Source organism: Castor canadensis, chromosome 4 (assembly GCF_047511655.1).
Source record: "Castor canadensis chromosome 4, mCasCan1.hap1v2, whole genome shotgun sequence".
In the NCBI taxonomy this organism is placed as follows: Eukaryota; Metazoa; Chordata; class Mammalia; order Rodentia; family Castoridae; genus Castor; species Castor canadensis.
In genome coordinates, this window is record NC_133389.1 from 16,011,748 (window position 1) to 16,038,681 (window position 26,934).

The 26,934-nt window shown below is 43.6% G+C and overlaps 1 protein-coding gene across 3 annotated transcripts in view; it reads left to right on the forward strand.

The window, feature by feature from the left end:
* Positions 1–26,934, forward strand: part of Rnf152 (ring finger protein 152) — a 73,433-nt gene that overhangs the window by 15,264 nt on the left and 31,235 nt on the right. The window contains exon 3 of one of the 3 annotated variants that reach the window (XM_074069694.1): positions 14,672–14,750. The exons of the other annotated variants lie outside the window; for them this stretch is intronic. The gene's annotated coding sequence lies outside the window, so the exon portion shown is untranslated. The remainder of the gene's footprint in view (positions 1–14,671; positions 14,751–26,934) is intronic. 3 annotated transcript variants of the gene reach the window in all.

Genomic DNA, 26,934 nt, shown 5'->3' on the forward strand with positions numbered 1-26,934 from the left:
AAAAAGTAGCATCTGATAGCATCCTTGAGTTAGATGGTAATTGTTGGGACCCACGGGCAGGTGGGAATGGTCTTTCCAGTGCAGGAACCAGATGGGCAACAGCAGGCGGTGGGGAGGGTGGGCCTTCTCTTCCCAACAACAAAAGATACGCTGTGGCTGGAGCGTGGAAGTGAGCGTGGTGTGGAAAAGATGGAGAGGGTTGATGGAAGGGGACTTGGGACTTAATTGGCAGGAAGGTGGTGTTTTGAGGCCTGGAGGAAGATGTTATATTTGCTATTTTCAGAAGCTTGGTCTGGCAGCAGACGATATGACCTGGGACAGGAAGGGACAAAGATAGGGAAAATATTGAGGTCCAGAGAAGGTGCAGAGTGAAGACCTGAGTGGGAAGGACTAGTGAGAGCAGGAGGCATTCAGAGACAAAATTAGGAGAATTTTAGGGTTCAGCTGGATAAGAGGCAGAAGGTAAGTGAATAACATTAACAAATATTAAATCCCAGGGCAAAGATTGGATTCTGGAGAAAGCCAGAGCTCACTTTGGAAATAGCATTGAGTAGAGAGAGGTCATCTGTTCCTTTGAGACTCTGTGCCCAAATGGTCACTAGGAATCTGAGGCTAGAGCACAGTGGACAGGGAGAGAGACCCTTAAGAGAATTGGCCTTGGAAGGAACATAGGTAAAAAGATTGGTAGAAACAAAGAAAAAAAAAATGTTCTCTAGAACAGATCACTCATGCACTGAAAATGAACTGATATGTTGCAGCTTAATAAACGTTTACTATTCCCAAATTGGCTATGATTCTTCGGGACTGAAAATATTTAAAATATTGTACAGACTGTGTATTAGACTCCATAGGGGACCCTGTCTGGAATATACAGAATCTGGTTGGAAGACCCTGTTGTCCGGCCAGTGGATGCCCAAGCGTTGCCCTAGGGTGCTTGCTTTCCCTTTCTCCTTCTGTCCCATTAAAATTCTAGCTCTTGCTTCAGTACCCTGTTCAACTCCACCTCTGAGCATCTGTTGGTTTCCAGCAGAAAGTGACCTCTGCTGATTCTAGCATCTTGCAGACATGTTGCCCTGGGCATAGCCAGCTGCTGGCCAGTGATAGATGTGAGCTCTTTGCAGGCTGGGCCCAACTGACACATCTGTACACTCAGGCACCTGGTTTATTCTTTTTACCAGGAAACACTGGTGGGAACTGTTTTGTCTCAAACTAGTTTTTAGTCTCCTTAAGGATTGCAGTGATGACATTTTTTTTTTTTTAAATGTCCCCTGCATTATTTTGGATGTGATATCTTCAGTGGTACAGGTTGGTTGAGGGCTTCTTATCAAGAACATTTCTCGCCTCTTCATGTATATTAACTACTTCTTGGAAACTGAGGCCTAGATCTGTAATCAGAGGTCTAACATGTTGGTTATCACCATCTACTTAGTTTATATGTGTTTGCCACTGAAGAGACAAACTGTCGTGTGTGTGTGTGTGTGTGTGTGTGTGTGTGTGTTGCTGTGTTCAATCCCCAGCAGGCACTCAGTCATTGAACTACAACCCCCATCCTGTAAAACTGGCTTCTGAATAATAAGTTTACTATGTCAGCAGAAAAAGAAGAAAGTGTCAGTTGTAATCCCAACCAGTAAGAGTAAACTGTTGAACATTAATGTCTTTGATGTTTGTACTTTTGTCGGTTTAAAATAATTGCTAACAGGTACTGAGCAATAGCTAAATTCAAGATATTTTGTGAAGCTCTACTACATAAATTATTCAATTTAATTCTCTCAGTAATTTAGAAGTAGGTTCTGTTTTATTTATTTATTTTTTGGCAGTACTGTGGTTTGAACTCAGCATCTTGCTTGGTAGGCAACCCAGCCCTTTTGCTTTATTTTTCATATAGGGCTGGCCTCAGACTGTGATTCTCCTACCTATGGCCTCTCCTAGCTGGGATCACAGGTGACAGGTTCTGTTTTTAATCCTTGTTTGGGTGAGCAGAGAGAAGGCACAGAAAAGTTTAGTACACTGTTCTAAGAGTCAGAAACACGGCCGGGCACTGGTGGCTCACGCCTGTAATCCTGGCTACTCAGGAGGCAGAGATCAGGAGGACAGGAGGATTTTGGTTTGAAGCCAGCTCAGGCAAATAGTTCACAAGACCCTATCTCGGAAAACTCTGCAAAAACAGGACTGTCCCTGAGTTCAAACCCCAGTACTGCAAAAAAAAAAAAGAAAGAAAGAAAAAGAAAAAAAAAAAGGCAGAACCAGGATGGAAATCCCAGATCAGATCAGGTAGTAACCTTGATACATAGTCCATTGTGATACAGAGCCTTTCATGATTTTGCAATAGTAGTTACTGATAAGTGCCAATGTAAAGAACATGCTATCAGAAATGAAATAAGCTGGTAATAATCTTTAGTAATTATTTGCTCACAGTAAAGATGAACATGGTATTAAAAAGTGAAATGCTAAAGTTTAGTGTTCTAATTCCAGCCATTCTTCAGTAATAATAGGGTTGTAATTAATTATGTTATTGAGGCTATTTTGTTTCTCCACCAGAAATTCATCTGGAAATTATAGTGCAACAAATAGCTGCTAAAGTCATGATGGAGGTAATTATATCAATGACATAATTGTGAAGTGAGAGTAATGAGGTTATTTTGAGGGAAGTCTGCTTCAGTAGAACAGTGAAAGCTTTTCAAATGTAGGGCAAGCCAGAAAGAAAAAGAGACCTGATTATAGATTCGTGAGATATCTTGGGAGTGAGTGGGGTTTCAGGAATATTTTGGAGATTAAAACCTGGACTTCTCAGGGTTAATTCAGAGTTTTAAACTAGACATCAGCATGGTTGGTCATTAGTAATATTTAGAAACATTAGTGTTGGGTTGGCAGAGTGGCTCAAGTGGTAGAGTGCCTACCTAGCAAGATGAACTCAGATCCCTGAGTTCAAACCCCAGTGTTGCCAAGTAAACAAACAAACAAAAAAAAACAAGAACAAAAACACTAGTGTCTAGCCCAATGTTCAGTGAGTCTCGGTGCAGTAAGAAAGGACCTTGGCCATCAGCTGTCCTGCTCTGTTCTAACACAGGACCCTTTCCTATCCTCTCCCTCAGGAGAGGGTTAACTTTTCCCAGTAAACGTCAAGGTGTCAGGGGCTCACCAAGAACATTTTTAGTTGGGAAAATTTGACACTAAAAGAGATCACTTAATAAGCTAGGCCCTCTGCAGCTCCGAGGTGGGCCTTGGATTATTTCTGATAGAACAAGCCATCCTGTTTGTGCTTCAGGAATCCAGCCTGACTCTGATAGCTCAGTACTGCATGCCACCAACCTCTGCGATACAAGCCCACAGAGCATTCTGTGATTTTACCATTAGAGATTCATTCCTTGAGATGTGGTGCAGGAATTTTGGTCTCTTACTAGGCCGATGGTGATATGCTTTCTCTGCTTCTATCATCCTTGTGATTCTGAGCCAATTACTCAGCCTTGATGAGGCCAGCAATGCATACGTGAAGAGGTCAAGGGCGAGGTTAGCACTGGTAGTGGTGTGCCAGAGTGCTTGTGAGATGCCTGGTCTGTTCTAAGTATTGCGTGTATGTGATGTCATTTGATCCTCAGCAGTAGGTAGGACCCTGCAACAGATCTGAAGAAATGGAGTGATGGGTCTGAGATCAGAAGCTGGTGTGCAGACAACTGCAGCAAAATTGTCAGGTCCCTTTTCGGTTCCTTTTGGGATTTCTGTCCGTGAGCCCTATGCTAAATGGCAGAGTCCTGGTGCATTATCATTAATTATTATTATTATTTTATTTTATTTTTTGGTGGGATCTGGGGTTTGAACTCAGGGCTTCCTGCTTGCAAAGCAGGTACTTACAAAGTAGCTGCTCTACCTCTGGAGCCACACCTCCAGTTCTGGCAGTGTCCTTGTGAAGGCAACATAACTCACCTCCACAGGGGTTATGGTCACTGATTATTTGAAATCTGGTGTGGAACAGCTCCTCCAGGAGGTGGGCCAAGGGCCTGGGATAATGGAACCCAGGGTGGAGGTGCGATGGAACAGTATCATGACAGGTGGGCTGGACCAAGACTTGGGGGGTGGAGGCTGTGGGATAAGGAGCCAGGCAATTGGAAGAGGGAAACAGGGGCTGCTCAATTCCCCCCACCACCAGGTCATTTTGCCTGGGGCTGGAGCCAGCCCCTTCCCTAGGCTTCACTTGTTTATGGACCTGCAGAAGTGAGGTCGTAAACCCTGGTGGGAAAATAGGACTTTGACACAAAGTGTGTTTGGACCAAGAAGTAATGCCGTAAACACTGAAGTGGTCTGTGGAATCCCGAGTTTCCAGGGCTTTGGAGTTTAAGAGACACACAGCCTGGGAATGGGGGCTGAGGTGACAGTCTTAGTCCCCTCTTTCTTCCTGGAGTAGAAGAAAACCAGAGCAGGCATGAGCCCAGAGTAAAAATGAATGAATGAATGAATGAATGAAGAAAAAGCCACTTGGGAGATAAGACAGGAAATGTATCCCCCACAGGTTCACACAAATAATTGTCTTTCTAAGAGAGGTTTGGGCAAAATAGCTTCCCAGGTATAACAAAGCTCACGGTGAACTGGTGGTCTTACCCATATTTGCCTCCATGGATTGAATTAGAGTGAGCAAGTCGAACATATAAGGCGTCATGAGAAAACACATGCTTTTGAGAAATCCTAATTACACTGTGTCTCTTTGGCTTCCTGTCCAAAGTACACCTGCTGGTGAACTTTTTCATTTTGTATTTGTGCCATTGTTGCGAATTAGATGGGTGCATGGAAGCAGAAGTTCAGTAGCTGGTCTGAGGTCACAGGTGCTATGCTTCCAGATGTGTGTGTATGTGTGGGAGGTGTGCACCTGTGTGTATGAACGTGTGCATGCATGCACAAACACATGCATGGCTTTTCCTCTCATGAGAGCTTTTTTGAGGTACGGTCTCACTATGCAAAATAGGCTGGCCTGAACTCGTGATCCTTCTGCCTCAGCCTCCCAAGTGCTGGGATTACAGGTGTGTATCACCACAGCTGGCTCATGTGAGTTTTTTTTTTTTTTTTTTTTTTTTTGCAGTGCTTGGGCTTGAACTCAGGGCCTACACCTTGAGCCACTCCACCAACCCTTCTTTGTGATGGTTTTTTTTTTTTTTTTTTTTTTTTTTTTAAAGAAATCTAAACCATTTCTCCGGAGCTGGCTTTGAATCTCAACCCCCCTGGTCTCTGCCTCCTGAGTAGCTAGGATTATAGGCGTGAACCACCAGCACTCAGCCTCATGAGAGTTCTTGATGCTAAACTCTTCTGCACCCTGTATTAAAGGTGTGGGTATAAAGTAGACTTGAACACAGAGGAATAATGCAGACTTCTCTGTTACTTTGTGAGTGCAGATTTTCGTGTCTGTACCTGGGCTTGCACATTTACTTCTCTCCAGTGACAGAATCTGTACAGTGACGAGACATTGTCTCCATGGGCCACATTTGTGCAGGAGTCAGGTTTTTTTTTTTTTTTTTTACTCCCAAAAATGGATCTTTATTGCAACACTTGAGTTGCTTGGAAGTATGGTCCCTGACACCTACTAGGTAGACCTGTGGAACTTTTGCTTGATAATTAGGAGTTTGCAGTCATTGAGATGATGAAGACTGAGCTTTTCTTTAGCTGGTCCTACTTAAAAAGAAACAGTGAACCTAGGAGATTCATAGAACACACAAGATCTTCTGAGAACCTAAAATGCTTATGAGAAACCTGCATTCTTACAAACAATGAGGATTTTGGTTGTGCTATTTAGTCATTAAAGTGAGAACCCTGAGAAACTCAGGGGTCAAGTGAGGGCAGTTGTTATCAATCCAATTTTCCAGTTCATGTGAAGTTTGTGGATGTTGGTGATCTTTCTGTGAACTAGGCTTTTCATGCCTGGTTCTGACTTTCTCACATGCTTCTCTGCTGCACATAACTTCAAGGTAAAATACCCATATATGCTTTTCATTCATTTACTGGATGACTTGCAATGACCTGGCAGTGGCCTCCTCCAGTGTACTGAGTGTCCAGTAAGGTCAGCTGAGGGGCTCCTGGGCCGACTTCCTCTGTGTCCTGCTCTCTGAGCTGCTTCTGAGCAGGTGTAGTTGCTTTGGAGACTTTGGAGAACATTTAAAAAATGCTTTTCCATTGAAGAAACAACCTGGGCCCCAACACAGGTGTGCATTTTAAGCCCCTGGCAACACTTGGAGGCCCACCTCACTGTCTGTAGCTTGTTTCTGCATGTGTGCTGGATCTCAGGACAGTGACAGGAGACAGAGAGCCCCACGCCACGCATAACTGTGAGTCACACTGGACAGTGTTGTAAAAGGGAGCCGGTGTCCACATTGCACCTGCAGGCTCCTTAAGTTCTTTGAAGGTGAGCAAAGTTGATTTAATAAGCTGTTTGTTTTTGCTTCCATATTAGTTTAAGGCTGATGTCATAGTAGACTTATGTGTATTTTGTGTATTTTTACAGGGACGTGGGGTTCCTCAAAGAATTAGTGTGCGCCAGGCATTTGTGGTCATTTTCTGCAATTTAGGAGCAGTGTTTTATATTTTTAACTGATTTCTGTGAATTCATTTCTCTTTGCTTTTCTGCTGCATTGCTGATGATATTGGGGCTACTTATGTGGGGTTCACGGTCAGTTACTGATTGGTAAGTCAGGCGCTCTGGGGAGTCCAGACTGTTTGCAGATGGTTCGCCCCGGCAGTACTGAACTTTGAAATGTCTCTTTGCTCAGTCTCCTCCTCCCTCCTGGGAACAACAATACAGACTCGTTGAGTTGAAGTCATCTCTGCTTTTGTCATGCATCGGGGATTCTGAGGCTCATCCCTGGAACTGGCTGGCTTCCCAAACCCAGTAGCCAGGGAGCATCTAGGCATTGTCTCTCACTTGATTGCAGTGTTTGATGCTTGGTGGAAAAAAATTGTCTGCTGGGCAGAGCCTCTAGAAAACCCACATAAACCTTATTTCATCTCTCTACCCCAGCCCCTAAGTCTGTTTTCTGGCTTTGTTCTTGCTTCAAGTTTCATTATTTGTCATAGTGCATTTTGTTGGGCCAAAGGGCAACTGGTGGAAAAGCCAAAGATGTTACCTGGGGAAGGTCCATACTGCCAGTGTCACCCCAGGGTTATTAGGGGGAAGTGAATGGTTTAAAAGGGGTGAATGGGGTACTATAGGAGCACACCGGGAGAAGAGACACCCGAGGGGGCTGTGAGGGTCAGGTGGAGATGTAACAAAGCCATCAAAGGACCTGTAGACTTTGCATGGGGTACAGGCCTCCTGTTGGTGATAAGGAACCGATAAAACACTTGAAACTGGTGTGAACATCAGATGGTGCAATGAAGGGGGCAGAATATGGGTGTGAATGCTGGCTTTGCAGGAACTTGGGCAGATGTCTTGGCTGTCTTTGCTGCCTGCTCCTGGTCTGTAATACCAGGACAGGGAGGACGCCTGTCCTGAGGATAAAGGACTGGCGTCAAGCACCTAGCATGGAGTAGCTCTCTCCAAGGGTTGCCTTGTTACTTAGGAGCAGTATGCAGGAGGGTTGCAGCTGCTGAAAGGGAACCTGGTTTGCAGGGTTTTTGTGAGGCCCTGGACAGCAGTTCCCAGAAAGCTGGGCCCCGTGCCTTGGCAGCCCTGACCTTCTTAGGAGAAGGGTCTTTGGTCAGGAACATCCCTGCTGCTCCTCCACCGTAGTGTGACCTGGGTGCTGGTAAGAACAGACTTGAGAAGTGTAGGAATCAGAATAACCTGAGCTTGGTGAAATTTCAGAAGCATTGTATTAGGTTTTGGGACCATGATCATTAATTATAGTGCCTATCGATCAGAGAGAGATAGGTAATTGAGCCCCAGCTGGCTATCCTTCCTTGCAAATCAAGAGAAAATTGTCTTTTTTCTTGTTTTAGGGAGGTTTTGTGTAGGATTTTTTGGGAATCAGGACAGATACCATGGCAATTTTGGCCTTCTTGTATGTCTAAATTCTAGTGTGGTGAAAACTCTCTTTTGAGACATGAAGTGTGTTAGCCCATTATCAATGTCTTTATGGCAATAGAGACTAAGTAGTAAATGGAATGGAGGCTGCTAGCTGGGGATTATGGAAGACTTGGGTTTAGGCAGTTTACAAAACAATTCAGCAAAGTATATATAAAGGCCGTGGGGGAAAATCACATTGCTTTTTTTGTACTGCCAACCCAGTTTGTCACATGGATTAGTAATTTAGGTAGGAACAGTCATGAATCACTGCTTAAGAGTTTCACATTTAATTTTATCCTGGAAACAATTTCCTTTCAAATTTTTGCGCTGTAGTTATCATTAATGAATTAAACATTATGAAACCCAGAGAACTACTAATTCATTTTGAAATAAGTAGACATTTAAATCTGAAAAAGAAACCTTAAATTTTTTTCCGTGGTGTTTAATATTTTCAAGCTGACAAGGTGTGGGATGGCTTTAGTAGATGTAGTTTCTCAGAATGGTTGATAATGATAGCTGTGGGGTATGTGGGTGGGTAGGGGACTTAGTTGTAGGTTTTAGGGTATGATATTGTGATGCAATAAGACATTTCCTCTTCATCCCTTCAGTTTCCAGCACAGAGCTCCTAAAATCTGATTTCCTGAGGGATACGAATAGTAGGAACACCTTTTGTGGTAGTATTTGGTCTTTTCTCTTAGTTCGGCCTTGTAGGGGTCAAGGAACACCTTTTGTTATTCATAGTAAACTCCTTTCAGCCACACCTGAGTTTATGCTAATGAAGTGACTTTGGTGGGTTCTTAGGTAGCTGTTGGATGTGGCTGGCCAACAAAGGAACCACTTTACTATCAGATCACTGAGACCTTCAGCTCCACCCAGGACCCCCTGGGAGAGAGGAGGGGCTGAAGATTGAGTTAATCACAAATGGCCAACTATTTAATCAACCAGCCTACATAATGGAACTCCACAAGACCTCGAATTGACCTGGCTGGAGAATTTCCAGTTCATGAACACTGCAGCTGCTGGGAGAGTGGTGGCCCCAACAGGGAATGGGAGCCCTGTGTGCTCCTCCCTTCCATATCTTGTCCTATATATCTCTTACATTTATCTGCTCTGAGTTGTTTCCTTTATAATAAACCGGTAATAAGAAATACAGGGTTCCTGAGCCCTGGGAACCGTTGTTTAGCAAATTACTCAACCCGAGGATGGGGTCATGGGAATCTCTGATTCATAGGCAATCAGAAATCTGGGAAGCCTGGGACCTATGATTGACGTCTAAAGTGCAGGCAGTCTTGTGGGGCAGAGCTCTTAACCTGTAGGGTCTGCACTAGCTCTGGGTAGTTACTGTCACAATTAAATTGAATCATTGAATATCCATTTAAATGTCCTGGGAGTTGGAGAATTGTTTGTGACAAAGCCTACCTATGCATTTAGTGTCACAGTGTTCAGAAGATAGAAACAGATCATAGTAATGAGGGGTGGAAGTCAGGTCCTTTTGGTGACCAGTGACTGAAAGATTAAAATGCATGGAGAAGCTGATGGCAGCCCAAGTCTATCTCCAGTGCTTCTCAGCTGACCTTTCAGTCCTACTCTGTTCTGGGACACTGTCACCTGCACTCAGGCTATTTCCATTCTTGTGTCCTGCGAGATAAGAATTCAGGCAAGACATGGAAATGTAACAAAGGTAATGGTAAAGCTTGTTAGAAAGGAATACACTTTCATTTTTTTAAGGTCCTTCCCCAGGACCAGCCTAGGAGGTTAGAGTCAAGGTTAAGGTCACAGGGCTAGGATATGTCTACAGATTTACAGTGTACAAATTATTAATTGGATCCACTTGACCTCTAGGGTTTGGTTTACAGGACTGAGTCATTGTTTTGCTAAGTAAAGATCTGTTGTTCTAGGAACTATTTGATACGGACCCACCTTAGGGTGGGTGAAGCTCAAACACCTTGTGACTTCCCATGAGCTATTAGGATTTTTAACTGGGACTTTTTAAGAGTTGGAAAGTTTAATTACAGTGGTTTTTTCTCAGAGACCTTGAAGAATTGTCTTTGGGTTCCCTTTGCATTTCCCCATCATTCCTGGCAAATTGCTACCTAACATTGGGAAAGAATTCATCCCATCATCAGATAGCATTGGGCATCAGAGTTGATGCTCCACCCTCTCACACCCTGTCTAAGTCAAGCTTCTGGAAAAATGTGTCCCTATGCAATGTGATTGCTTGAAAGATAGGGAAACAAGATGAGGGGGAATGCAAAGGCCAGAGTTCTTGTGTTTCATGCCTAGAAAAATGTACTCAAGCTTTTTCCCCAAAGATAGTTCTATGTAAAGAGTTGGCAGGAGAATTTGTGGATGGTGTCTGCAGCAAGCTTGCCTGAACAACTGAAAAAGGCCAAGTCTTCTGGAACTTGTGGAAAAGGTAATATTTAGGCCAGCTTTTATAAAAGCTAATTGTTTTGTCAACTGATGCTCTTTTGGGGCTTCTTTTTTGCACCTTCTCTGCAGGCAGCCTCTGAACTCTGGTCCATCTGAGTTTTCTCACCTATAGAATGGAGAGAACTCTTGTCTTCCCTGCCACACATAAAGCGATGGGCACAGATAATGCTTCTCTTGCCTCCCATGAGTATAGGAGGCAGAGGGAAAGAGGAGGGCCAAGAGGGAGGCGGCAATCTGTACACAGGGAGAAGGACCTCAGTTACTATCATTCCCACCTTGTAAAGCAAGCACAAAGTTTATTGAAAGGATAACAGAGCACCTTGACAGTGAAAGAGCTAAGCCAAACAATGGCCGAAGTCTAGGAGATGACATAGGGCATTAACTGACTTGGGTCCAACTGCTCTACCCTGAAACTGCATTTGTGATTGGTTGGTGCCTAATCAGCTTCTCACTAAATCCAACCACCTGTCCATCCCTCTCCTTATTGAACTGGACATTTCAGGAGGGTCTGGTCACCTTGTCCTGGACTTGGGACTCACTCCCCACATTGTGCAGCTACATCTTGCTATTTTGGTGAGAGGCTTGTTATTTCTCTGTGTTGTTTCTCACATCTCTTTAGATGTCCACCTTTAAAGTGCCTCTCTCATCCAAAATGAGAGTCACGTCTGTCATTGCCCCCCTTACACCTTTCCCCACTTGGGACCTGAACTAGAATGTGCAGCTTCCTTGGAGAAAGAAGGCTCTTTGGAGGACAGGAGCTTAGATGGTACAGGTGGGAAGGACTTCCCGTCTGATTTGAAACAATTGGTTTTATCAGAAGTACTGAGTAAAGTTTGAACAGAGGCACCTGGTGTTCCCTTCTGTGAGTGAAATGAGTGCACGGTGGCTTCAGAATGGTGGCCTTGACTAGTAGGTAACAAAAGGGAGCTGCCAGCACTTGTCTGAAGTATGGGGTCATGGCTATGTGTTGTCAGATGGGTCCCTGAGGATTAGAAAGTGTCACCACCACCCTGTAGTCAGTAATCCATGTCATCCCAAACCTAAGAAACATGGAGTTTCCCCACATGTGATTCACGGGGTGGGAACAAGACCTGGAGACCTGAGTTTCATCCTGGTTGTACTCCAGTTTTGCTGATGGAACTTGACACAGATTCCTTATCAAAATGGGACCTCAGTTCTCTTGGCTCTGTGAAAATGGGGGAATTTGCTGCATTGTGATATCTTGAGACAACTGCTGAGTTTCTAAATGCAACTGCTGGTAGGCCTTAAGTGAATAACAAGGGTGATCATGAGAACAGCATTCTCTAGCTTCATCTCCAGGGGATGGGATCGAGAGGTTTAGGCTGTGACAGAGTGACTTAATGAGAACAAGATCTGCAATGCACAGGGTCCCATTGAGCAGCTGCTGGTCTTGTTCTCAGGCCTGGCCAGGCTTAGGAAGGAGTGCTGTAGGCTTGCCTGGCAGGAAGATGGCCTGCTGTGACATGTAGGAGAGCTGGGGCCATAGGTATCACTCAGGGTACCGCGTTGCCATGGGAAGTCTAGGGAAATGGCATGGAGGAATATTCCAAGGGTGGCTGGGTCTCAGGGGCAGACTTCTTGTCCTAGTGTACAGAGGTGCTGGGGTACAGGTCCAGGTGGCCTGGGAGTGGTAGAGCGTGCAGGAGTCTAATGAGCTAAGGAGCCAAGAAAGGATTTAAGTGCTGAGGAGCCTGGGCAGGAGGTCACAGCTGAGCCAGCAGTTGTGGGACCAGAGTGAAGCTTCAGAGGGCTATCCCAAATTACCCAGAAGTCTCCGCTAAGGTTAGGGCAGGTTGTGGAAGCTGGGGTGGGTGGCATGCCTGAGACAGGAGAGGGGGTTTCCAGTTGTGTTTCAGGCTGCAAAGTCCCTTGCCTTTCTCAGCCCCTGTGAGAGGCGGCCAGCCTCATTTATTTCAATGGATTTAGTAATAGCAGAGAAGATCCAAAAATCAGACTAAGCTCATCCCCACGACCTCAGCTTTAACTAGAGTTTTTTTTGCTAATGCTATTTTAATTGTCTATTTATATAATTACAGGGCAAAGGTATTATTTTGGAAAACTCTCTTGAATGTAGATGTTTATACACTTCCATGACAAATTTACTTTAAATGACAATTGATTAACAAAGCTCAGGCTAAAAGGTGTTCTGTGACAGGCTGTCATCCAAAAATAGAACTAACAAAGGCCTACAGTCATATTTTTGATGCCTGGCCAGACCCTGGAAGACATTAAACTGCAGTGTGGGATTATTTGCTACTTTGGTGGCCTGAATGATCATAACATGGTCATGAACCAGAAGGACTGGTCATTTAAAAGAAGTACCAGGGGAAATGTTACAGCCATAACAACAGACTGTAGGGAACAGACTGTGAGAAAACACCATTTTTTCTGTGTGACCTACTGAAAATGTGCTTCATTTTCCAGGATTTAAACCAGAGCCTTCTGAGGCCTTAAGGGTTCAAAAACAAATCCCAGGCAAAATATTTGATGTCTTTTAATATAAAAATTATTTTAGTTTCACCTTGAAAGTAAAGTCACATGGATCCAGTGGTGGTCTCCTGGAGCAGGCATTAAAATAAGAAATTAGGTAACTTGACTTTGGACAAATCATTTCATTTCCTTAATCCTGTCTGTCAGTAGCAAAATAGAAAAATTTCTATCCTTTGTTCCTCTTACGGTGTTGGGGTAATTATGACAGTGTTTGAAATCTGGGGTATCCTACAACTGAAGTAGGAATTTTTAGCATCAACATAAAAAGCCCAGTTCTCTCTCTCTTATACCTGTTGTATTTTAGTTATATTCACTCCAGAGTTTTGATTTAAAAATGTGGGTTTCTCCTTGTTTTAGTACTTAATTAATTTTAAATATTGCCCTGAGGAATGGCACTGTATCTAGATGAAGACTCAGGAGAGGAAGGATTGTGCATGAGGGTGTTTGTAAATAATGCTTAGGTGACACTATTGTGATAATTATGGCTATTTGAAGATGGGTTTTATAGCAAGTCCTCAATTTTCCTGTCATTTTTTTCCTGGGCTCTTCCACTTAAGCAAGCACAATTGTCACATGGAGCTAAATTCTCAAGAGAAGCCAGCAGTTGTGTGAATCCGCTCTATGTTCTGTGGCTCACTTTGCAGACCCTCAGTGGTACCAGGTTGTATGCATAGTGAGAACAAGGAGTCAGTAAGGACAGCAGGTGGAAGATGTAGCAAAACCAAACGTGCAAGCATCCAACTCCAAGAAATGGCCATAAATGTGTGTAACTTGTCTCTGTCAGCAAACACCTGACAGAAACAGCTCAGGGGGAGGATTTCTTTTGTGCACTTTCAGACAGTTCAGTCCATGCTTGCTTGGGCAGAGCATCTTGGAGCAGGGGCAGGTGGTGGAGGACCTTCACGGAGGACAGAAAGCACCTGCCCTTGGGAGGCTGGGGGTGCTAGGGGTGACGTGCATGAAGAGGCCTCTTTTGCAGACCTGTCTCCCACAGGGTCTTGGAAGTAACTGGTGGCATCTGTGGGCTTTGTAGCTTTCCCACAAGATGGCCCCTTGTGTCTTTCACAGCACTGTGTTCTCCAGTGAGTCTTGATCAAAGAGTCTTTGCTCTTACCACTTTGTTCACTGAATCTGTTAGAACCTAATTTCAGATAGAAATCAGCCAGTGAATTTTATTAATGGATCTTTTGGAAGCATTTAGAGTCAGAATTGGGAAAGACCTTGGGAGGTCATCAGGTCCAGTCCTCTCACCTTATAGAAGCAAACCATGGTACTCAGAGAAGTTGAGTGCCTGGCTGGTCCAGGATTGCACAGTGAGTTATTGGCAGAGCCAGGACCAGAACCCTGGGCTCTTTTAATACCTGTACGTAGGGAAACATTAAATGGTCATATTCAAGTAGGGGGAGTAATGATATTTAGCAGGTGTTCTTTCTTTTAGTTTATCCATTTTACTTTTGGGGACTATGATATTGCCAAAATAATGAATTATAAGTATTAGAACATCTTAATTTTATTCCATTTTTATAATTGACTCCTGGTAAACCAGAATTCCCAATGCTGTCACCCTTATGGAAAAGCTTTGTGCAAGGACTGGCGGAGTAGCTCAAGTAGTAAAGCGCCTGCCTAGCAAGTGTGAGGCCCTGAGTTCAAACCCCAGTACCACCCCCCTCCAACAAAGAAAAACAAGTTTGCAAAATACATTGGATTACCTTTCTGAGTTAGTGATCACAACTGTCTTTTTCTTAGGTGTCAGGAATCTTGCTGCCTCTTGGATCATTTCCTACATATATGGCTGTAACTGTATGCCATGGTGGCTTCAAAGCAGGTATTTGGCGTGCACACAAGTCACGCAATCCATCCTCACCATTCTCCCTCTCCCCACCACCATTAGCTTATTTCACTTATTCTGATGTTTGGAATTCTTCCACATGACCTTTAGAAGCTCTTTTTGCTGTCATTTTACAGTTTCAAGACAGTCAATGAGTTATCTCCAGGAAAGTCATTTAACTTGCTGCTGTAATGCCGGTTGCATTCTGATGAGGCATTGATTTCTCCTCCCCGCAACCCTCCACCTCTTCCACTATTTTCACATCGGATCATCAGGTTGAACATAGTATAAGCTTGGCAGTGAGCTTGGCCTTGTTTACTTTCTTCCACTGTTAAAGTAGAAATGATTCAGCGCTGGGTTCCTTTCCCCCCGATGCACTTCTGAATGAAGAGACTAATGAAGCCCCAAATTATCAATAGAAGTATAACCATCATAGTAGGATGTCCTTTATGGAGAAAACCTTACTTACTGTCTGCTAATTACCCTGGCTAAAACAACACCCCTTTCCAGAAAATGACTGAGACTGTAAGTTTTCCTTGGCTGAGAGGAGGGAGAAACAAGCCATGGAGAATCATGAACAGAATGGCTTCCCAAATGTGATTTTGAACAGAGTGTGTTTAAAAATGTGGAGAGCATGGACGTGACCTATTATGATTTTTTCCTCAAGACTTGCTGTGGACACGCATGTCTTAGCAAGTTCATGTTCTTGTGCACTGTTGAAGCTGAGACTTTCTTGCATGACCAACCTCAGGTTGGTTGTGATGTTGGAGCCTCTGGACTTTCTGGTTCTGTTGGGGCATAGGGGAGGGTCTGGCTGGGGAGAGCTTAGCAGTGGTGGGGTGGGGGCTAGCTTCCATTTGGCAAGTACTGGCTGAGGTACAGTTAATAATTGAGTCAGAGTGAAAAGACTTCTTGTTAACAGTATTGTAAAAGTATTGAAAGGAAAATACCACAAACAGAGTGTCAGAAATAAGATGGGTCTTAGAGTTGTGGGATTAGGTTCAAATTTGTCCTTATCCTAGATATGGAATCTGGGCATGTAATGCAGTTTTGAGTCTGGAAAGGGTGTTTAATAGGCATAGAGACAAGGGTGGTGTAGACAGAATTATGGCCCCAAAGACGTCTCTCCTAATCCCTGGGATCTGTTACCTTACCTGGCAAAGAGACTTTGCAAAAGTGATTAGGCTAGGTGTCTATCTGGTTGAATTTCCATCTCTGTATCTGTCCCCTGCCTCATTCAATGACCTCCCCCACCACCCAGCGTCTTATTATGTAGTCCAGGCTGGCTTGGAACTCACCATCTTCTTGCTTCAGCATTCTGAGTGCTGGGATTATGGGCATGTACCACCATGTCTGGCTAGGCTGAGTATTAGGAGTTTGTCCTGTGTGGGCCCAGTGCAATCACAAGGGTCTTTGTAGGAGGGATCCTTATGAAGAGTCAAAGTTGCGATGTGATGATAAGAAGGAAGAAGAAGAGCCCTTGAGCCAAGGAGTGCAGCCAGCCACTGGAGGCTAAAGAAGGCAAGGTAACAGATTCTCCCTTTGGAGCCCCAAGGAACCAGCTTTACCAACACCTTGACTTTAGCCTAGGGAGATTAATTAAAGACAGCTGGCCTTCAGACCTATAAGGCAATGAGTTCATGCTGTTTGAAGCTGCTGAGTTTGTTGTAATTTGTTACAGCAACATCAGGAACTTACACATTTGCCAGGCATTCTACAGTTCTCATATGGCTAAATGTGACAGTGTATTAATTACCAAGTGATTTATAGAACTTATTACTTTTGCCAGGTACCTGTAAACCCAGCTACCTGGGAGGTTGAGATCAGGAGGGTAGGGGTTTGAGGCCACCCAGGGCAAATAGTTCACAAGACCCCCACCTCCAAAATAACTAGAACAAAGTAATGCACTGGAGGTGTGACTCATGCGATAGAGTGCCTGCTTTGCATGTGTGAAGCCCTGATTTCAAACCCCTGGTCCACCAAAAAAACCACAAAGTTATTACTTTTAAAATGGATACTTTGTATCCAGAGACTACCAGGTTAAGATGGTTAAGTCAGGGAGTTCAGGAGAATAAAAAGGGCTTCTCAATTATGCAGTGAACAGATTGATTAATTTTTTGCTGTAAAATTATTCATGGTCATTACCACCTGTGAAGCCCTTGTTAGGGGAACAGGCAGGTGTGTACCTTACTTTCTGTTTCAACGTTAGCTGCTTAGTAATGTCACCTTGTGAACTTTCGAAAGTCCTGCTGTTCAGCGTTTGGGCCCTACAATTCAGTCAAAGCCCCTGGAAGTGGAAGCAGACCAGGGTTGGTTTTTTTTTAAAGCTCTCCAGGTGATTTGCAGTGTGTCACCAAGATTGAGACTCACTGCAGAGGTGCTCTCACTGCTCAGTAAGATGATAAATCAGTCCTGCTCCCGGACACGGGAAACCTAGATGTTCTGAGTTTTGGAGAAAATGCTCTGTTGAAAACTGTTTCAGTGGTCTACACAGATCATCAGTTTATAAGCTATGGTGCTCTTCCAGCAAGGAATACAAAAGTATTATTTGCCCAACACAACTGAGCAGTCTTAACACATTGGCGTGCCCTGGTTTAATCAGCATTTTTCTTCTTTATTGCCCAGAGGATTTTTTTTTTTTTTCTTTTTAAGCTCTAGTGAGGTAGAGAAAAGGAAGAGAGGAGGCTTTCTGCTCAAATGGGTGAGTCTCTTGAGAATTGGTAAATACTGCTTTTACTTAGGTCCTATATTGTATCCAATTGAAGGAGAATGTAATGATCGTGTTATTTCCTTCTTTGAAATAGTGTTTCCAGAAGCTGTGGTCTTGATAATTGCCCTCCCCGCCTTCCCTGTGTCCCTGCGTCCCTTCGTGTTTTGAGCTGTGATGTGATGTGCTGCTGAGGCTAGCTCTGGGCTGCCTGTCACTGACAGTGCCTTGACCTTGGACAACAGGTGACATTATCTGCCTCTCAACATGTCACAGGGAGGATATTATAGATACAATTTTTTAAAATATAAACAAAAGGGGCTGGGCAGATGCTGCTGTGACATTTTCAATGGGACTTTGGGGTACTGGCTGGAAGGATGGCAGAAAGCCTGTGGAGGGCTGGAGGTGTGGCTCAATTGCTAGAGCACCTGCCTCTCTGTGCTGTATCATCTGTATCATGTATAAGATGTCCAAGAACAGAAGGGGAGGAGGTCCCCACTGTCTAGGATTCTGAGGTTAGTGACCAATTAGAAAAGTAGAAGCTCTAGCCCTGGTACCATGGGATTTTTTAAAAAACTGATCATTTAATCAATTGGATTTCATTTCTCCTCTGTAAATCATGGGAACATCATCAATGCTTGTTTATTATTATTATTTTAATTTGTTTCTTTATTTTTTTGAGATAGGGTCTTGTTACGTAGCCCAGGCTGGTCCGGAACTTACATCCTCCTGCCAGTGTCTCCTGAGTACTGAGATTGCAGGTGTCTGATACCCTGTCCAGCTGTTCTGTTCTGTTCTGTTTTGCACTCCTGGAAATTGAACCCAAGGCCGGAGGCATGTTTGGCTTCTCAAAGGTTGTAGGTGAATTTGAGTGTTATGACAGTCTGGATTATATTATCTTAGTTCAAATCTTGGCTCTGGAATTCACTGTCTAAAGGACACTTAAGTAGCTCCCTGTAAAATGAGTGAATATGATCTTCTTCCTGTGGCTGTTATGAGGACTAATTTAGGGTACCGTAATCTTGAGCGAGGGCAGTTCAGGGGCTTGGGCACATATCTGCTCCCCTTTTCTCCCTGTCTCCACCCTTTGGTAAGCAGTTAAGGATGCCTCCTCCTGGTCGGCAGTGCCTTAGATAACTGTTCATGCAAAGTAGATGCTCTGTCAAGGACTGTTGTGGTTGACAGTTTGATTAAAATCTTGACATGCAGAGGTGATGGGGAGGGAGGAGTGAGGCAAGGAAAGCCTGCTGGTCCTGACAGTCAGAAATGTAAGGCTTCCTGGTTTATTTGTACAAACTGCTTATCATTGTGGATATTAGTACACGGTCTTGGGACCAGGCAGAAAGAGATTTTTGCATGTTGCTGATGCAACCAGGCGCTTCCCAAGGAGAGACCATGGCTCTCTGAACTGATTGGCAATACAATCAATTGTGTGTTTCTCTGGACCTGGCGCTGTGCTACTTGTTGGAAGTGTGTGGTACCTGCCCATATGGGGCTTCCTGGGTATCTGGACACCTCAGGGACCAAGAGGAAGGAACTTGCAGAGGGAGGAGGCTTGCAGAGCCTTCATCAGATCCCTGAGCTCAAAGAAGCAATTTGGGTAAAACCATAAAGTTGTCCACAATACTTTTGGCCTCCCTGTCCCAAGAGAGCATTCACAAATAGGTTTACTGTGCTGTTACGAATCTACATACACATGTAAATATACATACATCTTTTTTTGTAGAAAATGGTGCAGGATTTTCCAAAGATTCCCTTAGTACAAAGTTCTTATGTTCTAATCAAGTACATGTAACTTGGGTTTTATTAGCAGTTAGAGCTATTCACCAAATTTGGTGGCGATTATAATACCCATTTGAGTTATTTTTAACTTTACTTGTCAAGATGAGAGGAGAAGAATTATTTTAAGGATGTAGAATAGTGTAGAAAATGCCCAAAGAAATTTTTTTTCTTTCACCAGTTTCACCTAAAGTCACTTAAGGAAAATGGTGAGGATTATGGTGATGGTGCTTGCATTTGGCTTTCAAGTGATCATTCTGTGTCAGATGATATGCTGCTGTGGGCTTTTGCGTATATTTTCTCACCCAGCAACCATAAAGGATGGTGTTTTTGTAGTTTTCACCTTTTACAGGCAAGGGGAGGGGGCATCAAGCCACAACAAGGTTAGAGAACTTGCCCAAGTTCAAATGGTCTATCAGTGGAAGGCCTGCCATTTGATTCCAGCTGGGTCTGACTCAGGCATGCTTTCAACACTACTGTGTTACTGCCTCGGGCAAAATCCACAGTTAGGCGGGAGGGAGGAAGGGCCTCTAAAAGAGACAGGAAGAATATACATTGGTCCACGCTTCTGACAGTTTGGATGAAGAAGCATCATATTTAGTAGCTTAGCAATATGGAGGCTGAGTGCTGAGGACCTGAGAATTGCGGCCAGGTGCTCCTGCAAAGCCATCCCATGAAGATGTGACCCACGCAATTGTGTACTTCCAAATGACTTGATGGAGAGGACACCCATTTTGTGCTGGGTAATTGGAAACCATGGGTTTAAGAATTTCAATTTGAGTTAAATTCTTAACACTGCTTTCTACATATTTTAGGAGACTACACAGGCTTTTGTATCAGTGTGGAGGTCACTTTGGGTGGGTTACTACGACTCAGTACTTAGTACCTCTTTTGTGTGTGTCTGGGAAGAATGGGTGCTGAGGATGCCTAAGATCTTGTAGTATTCCCAAAACAAAAGTTTTGTCAAAAGTGACAAAAGAAAAGATTCTCAAAAAACTATAATCATGGGCCTGGGGAATTCCCTCAAGGTCAACTTAAATGTAACAAAAAATGGAGATTTTCTAGAAAAGGAAACTGTAGCCACACCATGTAAACAGGGTCTCTGTTTTTATGTGGTGAACATTTACCTTGGATCAGAGAGTCTCAGTACAGTTGGTCCTGCGTGCCATTTCCCAATCTTGTATTAAAACTAGTCAGAAAAGGGCTGGTGGGGTGGCTCAAGTGCTAGAGTGCCTATCTAGTGAGGCCTTGAGTTTAACCCCCACGACTGCCGAAAAATAAATAAATTATACCTATATGGAAAAATTGCATCAGTACTATATATGCACAAATGTTTTTCTTGCCATTAATCCACATTACTCCCTAGTATAACAGCTACTGCATTGCATTTACATCTGGAGAAGTACCCAGGAGGGTATGTAGAGGTTTGTTATATGCAAAAATTATGCCTGTTTATATAGGGACTTGAGCATCCTTGGATTTTGGTATCCATGGGAGTTCCAAAACCAATCTGTCTCTACTGTACTTGGATTATAAGCTGTGGAACACCCCCGCCCCAGGTGAAACTACCCTGATGATTCATCCATCTCCCTTCTGTGAAGTGAGGTAGGAGAGAGGTAGCCCTCTGTGTTCAGGTAGGATTTGGCCACTGGCAGGAGATGGGAGGATGAGAAGAAAGAGGTCAGAGAACCCACGGACCATGTTCTCTCTGCCTGAGCCTATTCCCCTGTCTACTTGCCAGCTCCTCCTGGGAGGCCCTGTGTTGGTAGGGGCTCTCCACTGTTGCTAATATCTGGGTGTCTTGGTAGGACCCCTAGCCCTGCACACATGCACATACAGTCCCTCTGTGGCCTCTCTTCACATCCTTCTGGACACAGTAACTGTCCAATTCAGGTCATGTCCAGTCTAAATCACTGTGCATGGAAGCTATGTTCTTCTGTTACTGATTTTCAGTATCATTTGGGAGAAGATGGTTGGTAGCTAAAGGGAATCAATTTATTTTTCTGTTGATGCTAGGGATTGAACCCAGTGCCCTGCACATGTCAAGCGTGCACTCTATCTGAGCTTTACCTCAGCCTTTTAAAATTTTAACTATCTATATTTGATATATAAGCTTAGAAATTCTCTCATAGGATATGAAATCTTTAAGATATGTGCTATAATCATTTATGATTAGAAGCACTAATATCTCTTTTAAAAATATTGAGCAGCCTAGAAAACGTTAACTGGTGTGATGAGGCATGGAGAAAGGCAGGATAGAGTTGGTAAGAGCTTGCTGTTCCTGGTTCTGGCTGCTGGGGTCACAGCACTGAACAAAGGCTCCAGGGAAACAAGGTGACTCCGAGCAAAATGAAGTAGGGAGATGACCTAGTGCTAGAAGGTGATAAGTGTCTAGAGAAAAACAACCAAAGAAAAGGGAGTGGAGGGCCTGTGCTGGGAGACATTGCCATTTGTAAAAAGGCCACAAGGAAGGTCTTTGTAAGTGCAGACGCGAAGGAAAGGAAGAGGCGAGACACAGCAGTATCTGAGAGTTAGGAGGTACAGAGGGAAGGTGTGTAGGGAGCCAGGCTGGAGGGAGGGACCCTGGGGAGGTAGAGACCTTGGGGTGGGATGACATAAGCGGCACAGAACTCGGGTATGTGTACTTCCTGTGAAGTAAGTGGCTGTTGTAGGGGTGTAGGGGAGGTCAGTGGGTTCTGTCTTGGGGTGTGGCATCATCACTAATGACAGAACTGGCAGGAGACTTCGTGTCACACAAGGGTGAACAGGGAGCCAGCCCAGGCCATTGTTCCCAGGGAGAGGGTGGGGGCAGTGGGAGAAGTGGTCTGATTTCAGACATATTTAAGGTGGATCCTTTGGGATAAGTTGAATATGAGGTATAAGAGAACGAAAAGTCTTGGGTAAGATTCTGACCGTTTGGGCCTGAGTCACTGGAAGGATGGGGGGTGCTACTAACGGAAGGTGAGGACTATGAAAGAGCAGGTTTGGGGGTGGTCTGGAGGTGAACTAAGAATTATTTTGGAAATGTGAACTTGGAGACATCCTTGACCCTAGTGGTGATCTCAAATGTGTAACTGTTGCCAAAATTTGAATGACAATTTTAAGTTAAAAATTTACCTGCACTGGAGGTGCGGCTCAAGTGGTAGAGTGCCTCTTTTTGCAAGCATGAAACCTTGAGCTCAAACCCCAGTCCCACAAAAAAAAAAAAAAAAAAAAAAAAAAAAAAGGGTTTTTCAAGGTAGGGTATTGCAAACTATTTGTCTGGGCTGGCTTCAAACTGTGATCCTCCTGATCTCTGCCTCCTGAGTTGCTAGGATTACAGACCTGAGCGAGCCACTGAAGCCCAGCTTCTGAGGTATATTTTAAGAAAAACAAATGTTTATATCATGGTTGTGTAGTGATTTTGAGAGTTAGCCTCAGGGTAAAATATGCAATGCCTGCATTTCCCATTGATTCAAAGCCACCTCTGCATAATTAACTGTTCCAGGATACTAGGGGGATTGAATCCTGAGGCACAAGGGACCTTTGCCATTTGTAGCAGCTCTGACTGTCAGCACACCAAACCATTTTTTGAGCAGACCTGAGTGTTATGCAATGAAGGTTTCAAAATCAGCCGCAAAAGCAGACTGTGCAGATGGAAAGAGCGTGATCAGCAAAGCCCTAAATTTGTCTGCATTTAAGCTTTGCTGTCTTTTTATTGGTGTATTTTTGCATTTATTTATTTATGTGTTTATCTCTTTATTGAAACTAGGGCCTTACACACGGTAGGCAAGCATTGGACCACTGAGCTATGTTCCCAGTCCTATTTTTGCTTTCAAATGTAATTCTCATACTGCTTTCTTATGCTTTTCTCTCTACTTTTCTTTTTATGTAATTCTGAAAGCTCTGTTTGTTTTGTGGTCATAACTATTATTCCGAACCGATGTTTGTTGAACACCTGGTATATGTGTCACTGCACTGGGCACCTTGCTACTTACCCCCCATTTTTTCCCTCCAGTACTGTGGTTTAAAGTCGCAGCCTTTAAGCTTGCTAGGCAAGCACTGTAATACTTGAGCTGCTCTTTTGCTTTAATTATTTTTCAGATAGGGTTTGTGCCCCAGGCTAGCATTCTCACTCCTCCCCCCCAAAAAAAACCCGATAATATTTTAAGGTTGGTGGGATTGTTCCTGAGTTACAGAAGATGAGGCCCCGATACTCAGTAAGGCCAAATGATTGCATAGGCTATGTGGCTAATTGTTGATGAGTTTAGATTCAGATCCAGACGGGTGAATTCCAAAGTCCAGAGCCTTGACTCTGGTCAGGTGAGATTCTTCAACAGTGTGCTTTCCTGCTATCAAAGGAAGGGAGGACTTGAGGTGTGCTTCAAGCCCTTGCCTAGGTAGAGCTCATATCTAGCAAGTGAGAAACTCCAGTACTGAAAAAAAGTTAGGAACGAGGCAAAAATGAGAGTGTGGTGGATTGAGAATTAAGAAGTGTGTGTGTGTTACTCTCTTTTGGGGGTTGCTGTAACAAATACCACAGAATGTGTGGTGGATAAGCAACAGAAACCTATTTCTCACAGTTCTGGAGACTGAAGTCCAAAACCAGGCACATTTAGTATCTGGTGAGGGTCTGTTTCCTGGTACACAGCCTTCTGGCTGTGTCTTCAAATGGGCTCCCTTGGGTTTATTTTATAAGGGCACTAATTCCATTCACGAGGGCTCCACCCACATGACCCCATCCAGGGACACACATTGAGACTGTAGCAATGTGTATTGGCTAAACTTTTGAATGGACTTAGTTAGGGTCAGGTTCATCAAATGAAAGTCATTACTACTGAGAGGAGGTTTTAGTTGGATGGCAAGTGTAGTGGAGTGTAGTAATCTATAGGATGGCAAGTGCAGTGGAGCGTAGTAATCTATGGTTTTATTTTGATAGAAGATTGATTTCACACAACCCAGCAGTGTCTTAAGATGGGAATGCATCTGCCCATTTAAAATGACGTGATATAAGAACTTTCAAAACCTGCTAGGGAGGAAGAAGCCTCTTTGACTGTAAACTTCAAACTTCAGCATTAACTAGAAGAGAGATGGTTTTCTAGCACAAAAGCTCCCAGGTGGCCAAGTCAGTGCAAGTGGCAGCCTGAGTGGCTTGCATTGGATGCCCAGCTGGCACAGGTGCATGTGGCGGGAGGTCTGGCACGCAGAACTGACTTCATTGTTTAATGAGGTTTTATCTGAGATCCTTTCACATTTCCTTTCTTAAATAGCACTGTCCAGACTGTCACCTCTACAAGTGAATAAGAAAATCCTCTCACCTTAGCCTCCTGACCACTGTAAAAGCCCTACAGCGTCACCAATGTTTTCAGTCCTTGTGTCCACTGATGGCTAAGAGGAGGAACAGTGGGAATAAAATGAATGGACTAGGCTCTTTGTTACCTGCCCTACATCAATTGTTAATCACTAGAGTGAGCAGGTGAATGAATGCCTTCTTGGAAAGACATTGTGAATGTCTAAAGGTCACCAGAGCCTTTAAAAAAATAGGTTAAAATACATTTTGTGCATTCTCTTGAGAAATCAAGTTTCATTGCCCTCATGGGAGGTAAAGGTTTTAAGGACCCATGTCACTGTTACTTTTATTCTCATTTAACCCCTAGAGTTGTTGGAAAGACACAAGGTGAATAATTCCTTGGCTTGTTTGTAGAATCCTAGCATTTTAGAATAGCCTACAGTCTCAAGTATTTTGCACAAATAATAAGCACATAAAACACCAGAACAGGTGAGGCTCAGTCCACCAGAGCTAAGAAATACATTGCTTCCTTTTGTCATGATGAAGGGTAGCAGTAGGGTATTGTTTTATGATGTCCAATATATAATTACTCATAATGAGGGTTTGTAGAAGTCTGTTCATGTATCTGACTTGGGCTTTATTATTCACTGAGTTGTTTTCACTTGTTTATTTTTACTGTAGCAAAATATACATACTGGTTATTTCTTTAACCATTTTTAAATGTGTAGCCATTTGTATTAAAACACTTGATGTCTGTCACCCATTTCCAGAACTCTTCATCTTGTAGAACTTGTTCTCACTTTTCCCCCAGTCCCTGGCAACCACTCTTCTATTTTCTAGCTCCGATTTTTGTAGTCTAGGGATAGAATCCCAGGTCCTTGTGCATGGCAGGAAAGCATTCTATCACTGAGCCACACCCCCAGTCCTATTTTTGACTCCAACTAGTTATCTTATATCAGCTGGATCATATAGTATTTGTTTTTGTTACTGGCTTATTTTACTTACTGTAATGACCTCAAGGTTCATCTGTGTTATGGCCTGTGTCAGAATTTCCTTTTAAAGGCTGAATAGTACTCCCTTGTATGGACATACCACATTTTTCCTATCCATTTGTTTAGCTGTGATGCTTGGGTTTCTTCATGTGCTAGCTATTGTAAATAATATTGCTATGTATTTAGGCACTACAGATATCTCCAAGACCATGCCTTTGATTTTTCTAGGTATGTACCCAGAAGTGAAATTGCTAGATCATATGGTAATCCTATTTTTAATATTTTGGAGAGCTCCTGTTTTCCATGGTGGTTGATACTATCAGTTTCTAAACAGCCAGCAATCCTGAAGACTCCTAGTGAGGCTTGAGTTGAAAAACCAGTGAAATTGGCTAGACATGGACCAGAGACCTAAGTGATTGCAAAGTGAGAGCTGGTGTTTCTGTAAGGTATGCAGGAATTGAAAGAAAAGTTTTCTTAGTCCCTCAGCAACCTTGCATGAGTTATTCTAAAAGTTATTCCTTCCCACAGAGCAGGTTGGCCAGCATCTGGCCAGGGCTGCACTTGAAAATGGAGGACATTTGGGAGGAAAACCATCTAAACCACTCACTCTGTGCAGTCAGGCTGCTGACCAGCCTGAGTCACCAAGCAGGAAGAGACTTGGTGAAGTGCACCGGGAAAGTGCCTGACAGTGAAGTATTTGACCTTTTGCCATGAAGGGAGGGAGAGGCCAGAGAGAGCCTCTTGTGGGTCCTAACTTTTGTGACAATGAGTTTCTAGGGAAACAAAGCCCTCGTAATGATTGGCTCTAGTGTGACAGTTGCCAGGCTTGTTCAAGCAATGACAGCAACCTCCAGAAAAGACATGGGCCCATGAGAACATGAAAGAATGTGTTCTGCTTTTTCATCTGGTTTGTGGTCAGCTGTCAGTTAATACAACTGTGCTGTGAGTTAGCAAATGAGGCCACAAAGGGTCTTTCAGGAAATGTTGATAGTGTGTAATTATTCTGACCCTCATTGTGTGGGCTAGAAAGTGGAACAATGGCTTGTTCATGACAAATTGTTCTGTAGGAAAAAATGTAGTAAGTGGAATTGCTGGTTAAGAAAATAACAAATGGTAAATCTGTGGCAAAAATGAATGGGAACCTTTTCAAAATGCAGAAGTGAGTTTAGCTTTGTGATTTGCTATTGTATTCTTGCTGTTAAATTTATTCTGTTTACGGGGCTGGAATTGGAGCCCAGGGCCTCACACATGCTACCCCTGAGATACACTGTCAGACCATTGTGTTAACTTTTTTTTCTTTTGGCAGTACTGGGGTTTGAACTGAAGGCCTCAGGCTTGCTGCCAGGTACTCTACTGCTTGAGCCACTCCACCAGCCCTTTCCTGTGCTAGGTATTTTCGAGATAGGGTCTTGTGAACTATTATCCCTGCTGGCT